The sequence below is a fragment of the Danio aesculapii genome, chromosome 23 (assembly GCF_903798145.1).
Source record: "Danio aesculapii chromosome 23, fDanAes4.1, whole genome shotgun sequence".
In the NCBI taxonomy this organism is placed as follows: Eukaryota; Metazoa; Chordata; class Actinopteri; order Cypriniformes; family Danionidae; genus Danio; species Danio aesculapii.
The window spans coordinates 25710844-25722024 of record NC_079457.1 but is presented as its reverse complement, the minus strand read 5'-3'; the positions used below and the strand labels follow the sequence as shown (position 1 = coordinate 25722024).

The following is an 11181-nucleotide window of genomic DNA, read 5'->3' as shown; positions in this document are numbered from 1 at the left end:
CCGCCCAGTTTCGAACTGGGGACCTTTCGCGTGTAAGGCGAACGTGATAACCACTACACTACGGAAACCAACTGAAACACACGAAGCAGATACCCTTTTTGCTTGGGTGCCTGTTGACAATCAGTCATGAGGTGACTCTTATTGCTAATATTTTCTTGCCAAAAGGACAGCGCTGTTTCTGCTCGGTTTCGAACCGAGGACCTTTCGCGTGTTAGGCGAATGTGATGACCACTACACTACAGAAACCCCACAAGTGTTTTTAGCAGGGAAGTTTGGCCTGCAAGGATAACACAATGTGCACGATTTTGTCAATCAAGCGGACAAAGCCTACTCAGTGTGACAAGCTCCCTGCAGGTTTAGCATACACACCATTTGCCTAGCTCGGAGCAAGGACGTTGTTGCGTGAACCATCCAGACAGCAGAAAGCCAATTCAGAATGTCCATAAATGCAAATCTGCATGTTTCCACCTAGTTTTCAACAGCTTGTAAAGCGATGGTGGTAATCACTGGAGCCTCTGGTCAGGGTGTGAGCACCAACTTGTGGTGCCATCGCAGATAGGCCATAAGTCACTTTCCAAAATGTTTTCACTCAATGTTCCAGGCTGGTGGAATCGTCTTCCTGTTCCCGCTCAGATTACGGATACACTGGTATCCTTCAAACGACAGCTAAAACCCATCTCTTCCGAGTAAACCTGAACCCTGGTGAATTTCCCTCTCTCTAAAGAAAATAAAACTCCTACTCCAGCACTAAATTCTCTGAGCACAAACAAGTTACTTGGAATAAATAGCACTTCTCCAATGCATTGCCTCGTCTTGTTGAATCGCTGAATACCTCCTCTATTGTAAGTCGCTTTGGACAAAAGTGTCTGCTAAATGTATGTTTCACGCGAACAGGGGCCCTTTCGCGTGTAAAGCGAATGTGATAACCACTACACTACGGATATCAATATGACAGTGCTGCTTCAAGTTTTTATTGTCTTTTTTAGAGAACTGTCTTGTTCTGTCTGCATCGCGAAGGGCCAGCAAACGCACTGGCCACCTGCTCATGCACAACACAAAGCTAAAAGAAATCAGATTCTATGCAAGTTTGTGAGACCACGAGTGCAAGTAAACACTAAGTTAAATTCAAATTTTACCTCATACCGTTTTGCACAAAGTATGTTTTCATTGAACGTCAGTGCTCAACAGAAGCCTGATTTGACAACTGTCATAAAAGCTAGGTGATGCTTCCGCCCAGTTTCGAACTGGGGACCTTTCGCGTGTAAGGGAAACGTGATAACCACTACACTACGGAAACCGACTGAAACACACGAAGCAGATACCCTTTTTGCTTGGGTGCCTGTTGACAATCAGTCATGAGGTGACTCTTATTGCTAATATTTTCTTGCCAAAAGGACAGCGCTGTTTTTGCTCGGTTTCGAACCGAGGACCTTTCGCGTGTTGGGCGAACGTGATGACCACTACACTACAGAAACCCCACAAGTGTTTTTAGCAGGGAAGTTTGGCCTGCAAGGATAACACAATGTGCACGATTTAGTCAATCAAGCGGACAAAGCCTACTCAGTGTGACAAGCTCCCTGCAGGTTTAGCATACACACCATTTGCCTAGCTCGGAGCAAGGACGTTGTTGCGTGAACCATCCAGACAGCAGAAAGCCAATTCAGAATGTCCATAAATGCATATCTGCATGTTTCCACCTAGTTTTCAACAGCTTGTAAAGCGATGGTGGTAATCACTGGAGCTTCTGGTCAGGGTGTGAGCACCAACTTGTGGTGCCATCGCAGATAGGCCATAAGTCACTTTCCAAAATGTTTTCACTCAATGTTCCAGGCTGGTGGAATCGTCTTCCTGTTCCCGCTCAGATTACGGATACACTGGTATCCTTCAAACGACAGCTAAAACCCATCTCTTCCGAGTAAACCTGAACCCTGGTGAATATCCCTCTCTCTAAAGAAAATAAAACTCCTACTCCAGCACTAAATTCTCTGAGCACAAACAAGTTACTTGGAATAAATAGCACTTCTCCAATGCATTGCCTCGTCTTGTTGAATCGCTGAATACCTCCTCTATTGTAAGTCGCTTTGGACAAAAGTGTCTGCTAAATGTATGTTTCACGCGAACAGGGGCCCTTTCGCGTGTAAAGCGAATGTGATAACCACTACACTACGGATATCAATATGACAGTGCTGCTTCAAGTTTTTATTGTCTTTTTTAGAGAACTGTCTTGTTCTGTCTGCATCGCGAAGGGCCAGCAAACGCACTGGCCACCTGCTCATGCACAACACAAAGCTAAAAGAAATCAGATTCTATGCAAGTTTGTGAGACCACGAGTGCAAGTAAACACTAAGTTAAATTCAAATTTTACCTCATACCGTTTTGCACAAAGTATGTTTTCATTGAACGTCAGTGCTCAACAGAAGCCTGATTTGACAACTGTCATATAAGCCAGGTGATGTTTCCGCCCAGTTTCAAACTGGGGACCTTTCACGTGTGAGGCGAACGTGATAACCACTACACTACGGAAACCGACTAAAACACACGAAGCAGATACCCTTTTTGCTTGGGTGCCTGTTGACAATCAGTCATGAGGTGACTCTTATTGCTAATATTTTCTTGCCAAAAGGTCAGCGCTGTTTCTGCTCGGTTTCGAAACCGAGGACCTTTCGCGTGTTAGGCGAACGTGATGACCACTACACTACAGAAACCCCACAAGTGTTTTTAGCAGGGAAGTTTGGCCTGCAAGGATAACACAATGTGCACGATTTTGTCAATCAAGCGGACAAAGCCTACTCAGTGTGACAAGCTTCCTGCAGGTTTAGCATACACACCATTTGCCTAGCTCGGAGCAAGGACGTTGTTGCGTGAACCATCCAGACAGCAGAAAGCCAATTCAGAATGTCCATAAATGCATATCTGCATGTTTCCACCTAGTTTTCAACAGCTTGTAAAGCGATGGTGGTAATCACTGGAGCTTCTGGTCAGGGTGTGAGCACCAACTTGTGGTGCCATCGCAGATAGGCCATAAGTCACTTTCCAAAATGTTTTCACTCAATGTTCCAGGCTGGTGGAATCGTCTTCCTGTTCCCGCTCAGATTACGGATACACTGGTATCCTTCAAACGACAGCTAAAACCCATCTCTTCCGAGTAAACCTGAACCCTGGTGAATATCCCTCTCTCTAAAGAAAATAAAACTCCTACTCCAGCACTAAATTCTCTGAGCACAAACAAGTTACTTGGAATAAATAGCACTTCTCCAATGCATTGCCTCGTCTTGTTGAATCGCTGAATACCTCCTCTATTGTAAGTCGCTTTGGACAAAAGTGTCTGCTAAATGTATGTTTCACGCGAACAGGGGCCCTTTCGCGTGTAAAGCGAATGTGATAACCACTACACTACGGATATCAATATGACAGTGCTGCTTCAAGTTTTTATTGTCTTTTTTAGAGAACTGTCTTGTTCTGTCTGCATCGCGAAGGGCCAGCAAACGCACTGGCCACCTGCTCATGCACAACACAAAGCTAAAAGAAATCAGATTCTATGCAAGTTTGTGAGACCACGAGTGCAAGTAAACACTAAGTTAAATTCAAATTTTACCTCATACCGTTTTGCACAAAGTATGTTTTCATTGAACGTCAGTGCTCAACAGAAGCCTGATTTGACAACTGTCATAAAAGCTAGGTGATGCTTCCGCCCAGTTTCGAACTGGGGACCTTTCGCGTGTAAGGCGAACGTGATAACCACTACACTACGGAAACCGACTGAAACACACGAAGCAGATACCCTTTTTGCTTGGGTGCCTGTTGACAATCAGTCATGAGGTGACTCTTATTGCTAATATTTTCTTGCCAAAAGGACAGCGCTGTTTTTGCTCGGTTTCGAACCGAGGACCTTTCGCGTGTTAGGCGAACGTGATGACCACTACACTACAGAAACCCCACAAGTGTTTTTAGCAGGGAAGTTTGGCCTGCAAGGATAACACAATGTGCACGATTTTGTCAATCAAGCGGACAGCCTACTCAGTGTGACAAGCTCCCTGCAGGTTTAGCATACACACCATTTGCCTAGCTCGGAGCAAGGACGTTGTTGCGTGAACCATCCAGACAGCAGAAAGCCAATTCAGAATGTCCATAAATGCATATCTGCATGTTTCCACCTAGTTTTCAACAGCTTGTAAAGCGATGGTGGTAATCACTGGAGCTTCTGGTCAGGGTGTGAGCACCAACTTGTGGTGCCATCGCAGATAGGCCATAAGTCACTTTCCAAAATGTTTTCACTCAATGTTCCAGGCTGGTGGAATCGTCTTCCTGTTCCCTCTCAGATTACGGATACACTGGTATCCTTCAAACGACAGCTAAAACCCATCTCTTCCGAGTAAACCTGAACCCTGGTGAATATCCCTCTCTCTAAAGAAAATAAAACTCCTACTCCAGCACTAAATTCTCTGAGCACAAACAAGTTACTTGGAATAAATAGCACTTCTCCAATGCATTGCCTCGTCTTGTTGAATCGCTGAATACCTCCTCTATTGTAAGTCGCTTTGGACAAAAGTGTCTGCTAAATGTATGTTTCACGCGAACAGGGGCCCTTTCGCGTGTAAAGCGAATGTGATAACCACTACACTACGGATATCAATATGACAGTGCTGCTTCAAGTTTTTATTGTCTTTTTTAGAGAACTGTCTTGTTCTGTCTGCATCGCGAAGGGCCAGCAAACGCACTGGCCACCTGCTCATGCACAACACAAAGCTAAAAGAAATCAGATTCTATGCAAGTTTGTGAGACCACGAGTGCAAGTAAACACTAAGTTAAATTCAAATTTTACCTCATACCGTTTTGCACAAAGTATGTTTTCATTGAACGTCAGTGCTCAACAGAAGCCTGATTTGACAACTGTCATAAAAGCTAGGTGATGCTTCCGCCCAGTTTCGAACTGGGGACCTTTCGCGTGTAAGGCGAACGTGATAACCACTACACTACGGAAACCGACTGAAACACATGAAGCAGATACCCTTTTTGCTTGGGTGCCTGTTGACAATCAGTCATGAGGTGACTCTTATTGCTAATATTTTCTTGCCAAAAGGACAGCACTGTTTCTGCTCGGTTTCGAACCGAGGACCTTTCGCGTGTTAGGCGAACGTGATGACCACTACACTACAGAAACCCCACAAGTGTTTTTAGCAGGGAAGTTTGGCCTGCAAGGATAACACAATGTGCACGATTTTGTCAATCAAGCGGACAAAGCCTACTCAGTGTGACAAGCTCCCTGCAGGTTTTAGCATACACACCATTTGCCTAGCTCGGAGCAAGGACGTTGTTGCGTGAACCATCCAGACAGCAGAAAGCCAATTCAGAATGTCCATAAATGCAAATCTGCATGTTTCCACATAGTTTTCAAAAGCTTGTAAAGCGATGGTGGTAATCACTGGAGCTTCTGGTCAGGGTGTGAAGCACCAACTTGTGGTGCCATTCGCAGATAGGCCATGAGTCACTTTCCAAAATGTTTTCACTCAATGTTCCAGGCTGGTGGAATCGTCTTCCTGTTCCCGCTCAGATTACGGATACACTGGTATCCTTCAAACGACAGCTAAAACCCATCTCTTCCGAGTAAACCTGAACCCTGGTGAATATCCCTCTCTCTAAAGAAAATAAAACTCCTACTCCAGCACTAAATTCTCTGAGCACAAACAAGTTACTTGGAATAAATAGCACTTCTCCAATGCATTGCCTCGTCTTGTTGAATCGCTGAATACCTCCTCTATTGTAAGTCGCTTTGGACAAAAGTGTCTGCTAAATGTATGTTTCACACGAACAGGGGCCCTTTCGCGTGTAAAGCGAATGTGATAACCACTACACTACGGATATCAATATGACAGTGCTGCTTCAAGTTTTTATTGTCTTTTTTAGAGAACTGTCTTGTTCTGTCTGCATCGCGAAGGGCCAGCAAACGCACTGGCCACCTGCTCATGCACAACACAAAGCTAAAAGAAATCAGATTCAATGCAAGTTTGTGAGACCACGAGTGCAAGTAAACACTAAGTTAAATTCAAATTTTACCTCATACCGTTTTGCACAAAGTATGTTTTCATTAAATGTCAGTGCTCAACAGAAGCCTGATTTGACAACTGTCATAAAAGCTAGGTGATGCTTCCGCCCAGTTTCGAACTGGGGACCTTTCGCGTGTAAAGCGAACGTGATAACCACTACACTACGGAAACCGACTGAAACACACGAAGCAGATACCCTTTTTGCTTGGGTGCCTGTTGACAATCAGTCATGAGGTGACTCTTATTGCTAATATTTTCTTGCCAAAAGGACAGCGCTGTTTCTGCTCGGTTTCGAAACGAGGACCTTTCGCGTGTTAGGCGAACGTGATGACCAATACACTACAGAAACCCCACAAGTGTTTTTAGCAGGGAAGTTTGGCCTGCAAGGATAACACAATGTGCACGATTTTGTCAATCAAGCGGACAGCCTACTCAGTGTGACAAGCTCCCTGCAGGTTTAGCATACACACCATTTGCCTAGCTCGGAGCAAGGACGTTGTTGCGTGAACCATCCAGACAGCAGAAAGCCAATTCAGAATGTCCATAAATGCAAATCTGCATGTTTCCACCTAGTTTTCAACAGCTTGTAAAGCGATGGTGGTAATCACTGGAACTTCTGGTCAGGGTGTGAGCACCAACTTGTGGTGCCATCGCAGATAGGCCATAAGTCACTTTCCAAAATGTTTTCACTCAATGTTCCAGGCTGGTGGAATCGTCTTCCTGTTCCCGCTCAGATTACGGATACACTGGTATCCTTCAAATGACAGCTAAAACCCATCTCTTCCGAGTGAACCTGAACCCTGGTGAATATCCCTCTCTCTAAAGAAAATAAAACTCCTACTCCAGCACTAAATTCTCTGAGCACAAACAAGTTACTTGGAATAAATAGCACTTCTCCAATGCATTGCCTCGTCTTGTTGAATCGCTGAATACCTCCTCTATTGTAAGTCGCTTTGGACAAAAGTGTCTGCTAAATGTATGTTTCACGCGAACAGGGGCCCTTTCGCGTGTAAAGCGAATGTGATAACCACTACACTACGGATATCAAAATGACAGTGCTGCTTCAAGTTTTTATTGTCTTTTTTAGAGAACTGTCTTGTTCTGTCTGCATCGCGAAGGGCCAGCAAACGCACTGGCCACCTGCTCATGCACAACACAAAGCTAAAAGAAATCAGATTCTATGCAAGTTTGTGAGACCACGAGTGCAAGTAAACACTAAGTTAAATTCAAATTTTACCTCATACCGTTTTGCACAAAGTATGTTTTCATTGAACGTCAGTGCTCAACAGAAGCCTGATTTGACAACTGTCATAAAAGCTAGGTGATGCTTCCGCCCAGTTTCGAACTGGGGACCTTTCGCGTGTAAGGCGAACGTGATAACCACTACACTACGGAAACCGACTGAAACACATGAAGCAGATACCCTTTTTGCTTGGGTGCCTGTTGACAATCAGTCATGAGGTGACTCTTATTGCTAATATTTTCTTGCCAAAAGGACAGCGCTGTTTCTGCTCGGTTTCGAACCGAGGACCTTTCGCGTGTTAGGCGAACGTGATGACCACTACACTACAGAAACCCCACAAGTGTTTTTAGCAGGGAAGTTTGGCCTGCAAGGATAACACAATGTGCACGATTTTGTCAATCAAGCGGACAAAGCCTACTCAGTGTGACAAGCTCCCTGCAGGTTTTAGCATACACACCATTTGCCTAGCTCGGAGCAAGGACGTTGTTGCGTGAACCATCCAGACAGCAGAAAGCCAATTCAGAATGTCCATAAATACGAATCTGCATGTTTCCACCTAGTTTTCAACAGCTTGTAAAGCGATGGTGGTAATCACTGGAGCTTCTGGTCAGGGTGTGAACACCAACTTGTGGTGCCATTGCAGATAGGCCATAAGTCACTTTCCAAAATGTTTTCACTCAATGTTCCAGGCTGGTGGAATCGTCTTCCTGTTCCCGCTCAGATTACGGATACACTGGTATCCTTCAAACGACAGCTAAAACCCATCTCTTCCGAGTAAACCTAAACCCTGGTGAATATCCCTCTCTCTAAAGAAAATAAAACTCCTACTCCAGCACTAAATTCTCTGAGCACAAACAAGTTACTTGGAATAAATAGCACTTCTCCAATGCATTGCCTCGTCTTGCTGAATCGCTGAATACCTCCTCTATTGTAAGTCGCTTTGGACAAAAGTGTCTGCTAAATGTATGTTTCACGCGAACAGGGGCCCTTTCGCGTGTAAAGCGAATGTGATAACCACTACACTACGGATATCAATATGACAGTGCTGCTTCAAGTTTTTATTGTCTTTTTTAGAGAACTGTCTTGTTCTGTCTGCATCGCGAAGGGCCAGCAAACGCACTGGCCACCTGCTCATGCACAACACAAAGCTAAAAGAAATCAGATTCAATGCAAGTTTGTGAGACCACGAGTGCAAGTAAACACTAAGTTAAATTCAAATTTTACCTCATACCGTTTTGCACAAAGTATGTTTTCATTGAACGTCAGTGCTCAACAGAAGCCTGATTTGACAACTGTCATAAAAGCCAGATGATGTTTCCGCCCAGTTTCGAACTGGGGACCTTTCGCGTGTGAGGCGACGTGATAACCACTACACTACGGAAACCGACTGAAACACATGAAGCAGATACCCTTTTTGCTTGGGTGCCTGTTGACAATCAGTCATGAGGTGACTCTTATTGCTAATATTTTCTTGCCAAAAGGACAGCGCTGTTTCTGCTCGGTTTCGAACCGAGGACTTTTCGCGTGCTAGGCGAACGTGATGACCACTACACTACAGAAACCCCACAAGTGTTTTTAGCAGGGAAGTTTGGCCTGCAAGGATAACACAATGTGCACGATTTTGTCAATCAAGCGGACAAAGCCTACTCAGTGTGACAAGCTCCCTGCAGGTTTTAGCATACACACCATTTGCCTAGCTCGGAGCAAGGACGTTGTTGCGTGAACCATCCAGACAGCAGAAAGCCAATTCAGAATGTCCATAAATGCAAATCTGCATGTTTCCACCTAGTTTTCAAAAGCTTGTAAAGCGATGGTGGTAATCACTGGAGCTTCTGGTCAGGGTGTGAACACCAACTTGTGGTGCCATTGCAGATAGGCCATGAGTCACTTTCCAAAATGTTTTCACTCAATGTTCCAGGCTGGTGGAATCGTCTTCCTGTTCCCGCTCAGATTACGGATACACTGGTATCCTTCAAACGACAGCTAAAACCCATCTCTTCCGAGTAAACCTGAACCCTGGTGAATATCCCTCTCTCTAAAGAAAATAAAACTCCTACTCCAGCACTAAATTCTCTGAGCACAAACAAGTTACTTGGAATAAATAGCACTTCTCCAATGCATTGCCTCGTCTTGTTGAATCGCTGAATACCTCCTCTATTGTAAGTCGCTTTGGACAAAAGTGTCGGCTAAATGTATGTTTCACGCGAACAGGGGCCCTTTCGCGTGTAAAGCGAATGTGATAACCACTACACTACGGATATCAATATGACAGTGCTGCTTCAAGTTTTTATTGTCTTTTTTAGAGAACTGTCTTGTTCTGTCTGCATCGCGAAGGGCCAGCAAACGCACTGGCCACCTGCTCATGCACAACACAAAGCTAAAAGAAATCAGATTCAATGCAAGTTTGTGAGACCACGAATGCAAGTAAACACTAAGTTAAATTCAAATTTTACCTCATACCGTTTTGCACAAAGTATGTTTTCATTGAATGTCAGTGCTCAACAGAAGCCTGATTTGACAACTGTCATAAAAGCTAGGTGATGCTTCCGCCCAGTTTCGAACTGGGGACCTTTCGCGTGTAAGGCGAACGTGATAACCACTACACTACGGAAACCGACTGAAACACACGAAGCAGATACCCTTTTTGCTTGGGTGCCTGTTGACAATCAGTCATGAGGTGACTCTTATTGCTAATATTTTCTTGCCAAAAGGACAGCGCTGTTTCTGCTCGGTTTCGAAACGAGGACCTTTCGCGTGTTAGGCGAATGTGATGACCAATACACTACAGAAACCCCACAAGTGTTTTTAGCAGGGAAGTTTGGCCTGCAAGGATAACACAATGTGCACGATTTTGTCAATCAAGCGGACAGCCTACTCAGTGTGACAAGCTCCCTGCAGGTTTAGCATACACACCATTTGCCTAGCTCGGAGCAAGGACGTTGTTGCGTGAACCATCCAGACAGCAGAAAGCCAATTCAGAATGTCCATAAATGCAAATCTGCATGTTTCCACCTAGTTTTCAACAGCTTGTAAAGCGATGGTGGTAATCACTGGAACTTCTGGTCAGGGTGTGAGCACCAACTTGTGGTGCCATCGCAGATAGGCCATAAGTCACTTTCCAAAATGTTTTCACTCAATGTTCCAGGCTGGTGGAATCGTCTTCCTGTTCCCGCTCAGATTACGGATACACTGGTATCCTTCAAATGACAGCTAAAACCCATCTCTTCCGAGTGAACCTGAACCCTGGTGAATATCCCTCTCTCTAAAGAAAATAAAACTCCTACTCCAGCACTAAATTCTCTGAGCACAAACAAGTTACTTGGAATAAATAGCACTTCTCCAATGCATTGCCTCGTCTTGTTGAATCGCTGAATACCTCCTCTATTGTAAGTCGCTTTGGACAAAAGTGTCTGCTAAATGTATGTTTCACGCGAACAGGGGCCCTTTCGCGTGTAAAGCGAATGTGATAACCACTACACTACGGATATCATATGACAGTGCTGCTTCAAGTTTTTATTGTCTTTTTTAGAGAACTGTCTTGTTCTGTCTGCATCGCGAAGGGCCAGCAAACGCACTGGCCACCTGCTCATGCACAACACAAAGCTAAAAGAAATCAGATTCTATGCAAGTTTGTGAGACCACGAGTGCAAGTAAACACTAAGTTAAATTCAAATTTTACCTCATACCGTTTTGCACAAAGTATGTTTTCATTGAACGTCAGTGCTCAACAGAAGCCTGATTTGACAACTGTCATAAAAGCTAGGTGATGCTTCCGCCCAGTTTCGAACTGGGGACCTTTCGCGTGTAAGGCGAACGTGATAACCACTACACTACGGAAACCGACTGAAACACATGAAGCAGATACCCTTTTTGCTTGGGTGCCTGTTGACAATC

General features: G+C 44.6%; 18 non-coding genes across 18 annotated transcripts; all 18 read right to left on the bottom strand.

The window, feature by feature from the left end:
- Window positions 1-173: 173 nt before the first annotated feature.
- On the bottom strand, window positions 174-246 carry trnav-aac (transfer RNA valine (anticodon AAC)). Its single transcript has one exon. It is a non-coding gene; the product is annotated as a tRNA-Val (tRNA).
- A 978-nt stretch (window positions 247-1224) lies between these two features.
- Window positions 1225-1297, bottom strand: trnav-uac (transfer RNA valine (anticodon UAC)). Its single transcript has one exon. It is a non-coding gene; the product is annotated as a tRNA-Val (tRNA).
- Window positions 1298-1402: 105 nt separating this feature from the next.
- Window positions 1403-1475, bottom strand: trnav-aac (transfer RNA valine (anticodon AAC)). The gene has a single exon. It is a non-coding gene; the product is annotated as a tRNA-Val (tRNA).
- A 978-nt stretch (window positions 1476-2453) lies between these two features.
- Window positions 2454-2526, bottom strand: trnav-cac (transfer RNA valine (anticodon CAC)). The gene has a single exon. It is a non-coding gene; the product is annotated as a tRNA-Val (tRNA).
- A 105-nt stretch (window positions 2527-2631) lies between these two features.
- trnav-aac (transfer RNA valine (anticodon AAC)) lies at window positions 2632-2705 on the bottom strand. The gene has a single exon. It is a non-coding gene; the product is annotated as a tRNA-Val (tRNA).
- A 978-nt stretch (window positions 2706-3683) lies between these two features.
- trnav-uac (transfer RNA valine (anticodon UAC)) lies at window positions 3684-3756 on the bottom strand. The gene has a single exon. It is a non-coding gene; the product is annotated as a tRNA-Val (tRNA).
- Window positions 3757-3861: 105 nt separating this feature from the next.
- Window positions 3862-3934, bottom strand: trnav-aac (transfer RNA valine (anticodon AAC)). Its single transcript has one exon. It is a non-coding gene; the product is annotated as a tRNA-Val (tRNA).
- Window positions 3935-4910: 976 nt separating this feature from the next.
- trnav-uac (transfer RNA valine (anticodon UAC)) lies at window positions 4911-4983 on the bottom strand. Its single transcript has one exon. It is a non-coding gene; the product is annotated as a tRNA-Val (tRNA).
- Window positions 4984-5088: 105 nt separating this feature from the next.
- Window positions 5089-5161, bottom strand: trnav-aac (transfer RNA valine (anticodon AAC)). The gene has a single exon. It is a non-coding gene; the product is annotated as a tRNA-Val (tRNA).
- A 981-nt stretch (window positions 5162-6142) lies between these two features.
- trnav-uac (transfer RNA valine (anticodon UAC)) lies at window positions 6143-6215 on the bottom strand. The gene has a single exon. It is a non-coding gene; the product is annotated as a tRNA-Val (tRNA).
- A 105-nt stretch (window positions 6216-6320) lies between these two features.
- Window positions 6321-6393, bottom strand: trnav-aac (transfer RNA valine (anticodon AAC)). The gene has a single exon. It is a non-coding gene; the product is annotated as a tRNA-Val (tRNA).
- A 976-nt stretch (window positions 6394-7369) lies between these two features.
- On the bottom strand, window positions 7370-7442 carry trnav-uac (transfer RNA valine (anticodon UAC)). Its single transcript has one exon. It is a non-coding gene; the product is annotated as a tRNA-Val (tRNA).
- A 105-nt stretch (window positions 7443-7547) lies between these two features.
- trnav-aac (transfer RNA valine (anticodon AAC)) lies at window positions 7548-7620 on the bottom strand. Its single transcript has one exon. It is a non-coding gene; the product is annotated as a tRNA-Val (tRNA).
- Window positions 7621-8599: 979 nt separating this feature from the next.
- On the bottom strand, window positions 8600-8671 carry trnav-cac (transfer RNA valine (anticodon CAC)). The gene has a single exon. It is a non-coding gene; the product is annotated as a tRNA-Val (tRNA).
- Window positions 8672-8776: 105 nt separating this feature from the next.
- On the bottom strand, window positions 8777-8849 carry trnaa-agc (transfer RNA alanine (anticodon AGC)). The gene has a single exon. It is a non-coding gene; the product is annotated as a tRNA-Ala (tRNA).
- Window positions 8850-9828: 979 nt separating this feature from the next.
- trnav-uac (transfer RNA valine (anticodon UAC)) lies at window positions 9829-9901 on the bottom strand. Its single transcript has one exon. It is a non-coding gene; the product is annotated as a tRNA-Val (tRNA).
- Window positions 9902-10006: 105 nt separating this feature from the next.
- On the bottom strand, window positions 10007-10079 carry trnav-aac (transfer RNA valine (anticodon AAC)). The gene has a single exon. It is a non-coding gene; the product is annotated as a tRNA-Val (tRNA).
- A 975-nt stretch (window positions 10080-11054) lies between these two features.
- On the bottom strand, window positions 11055-11127 carry trnav-uac (transfer RNA valine (anticodon UAC)). The gene has a single exon. It is a non-coding gene; the product is annotated as a tRNA-Val (tRNA).
- Window positions 11128-11181: the final 54 nt, after the last annotated feature.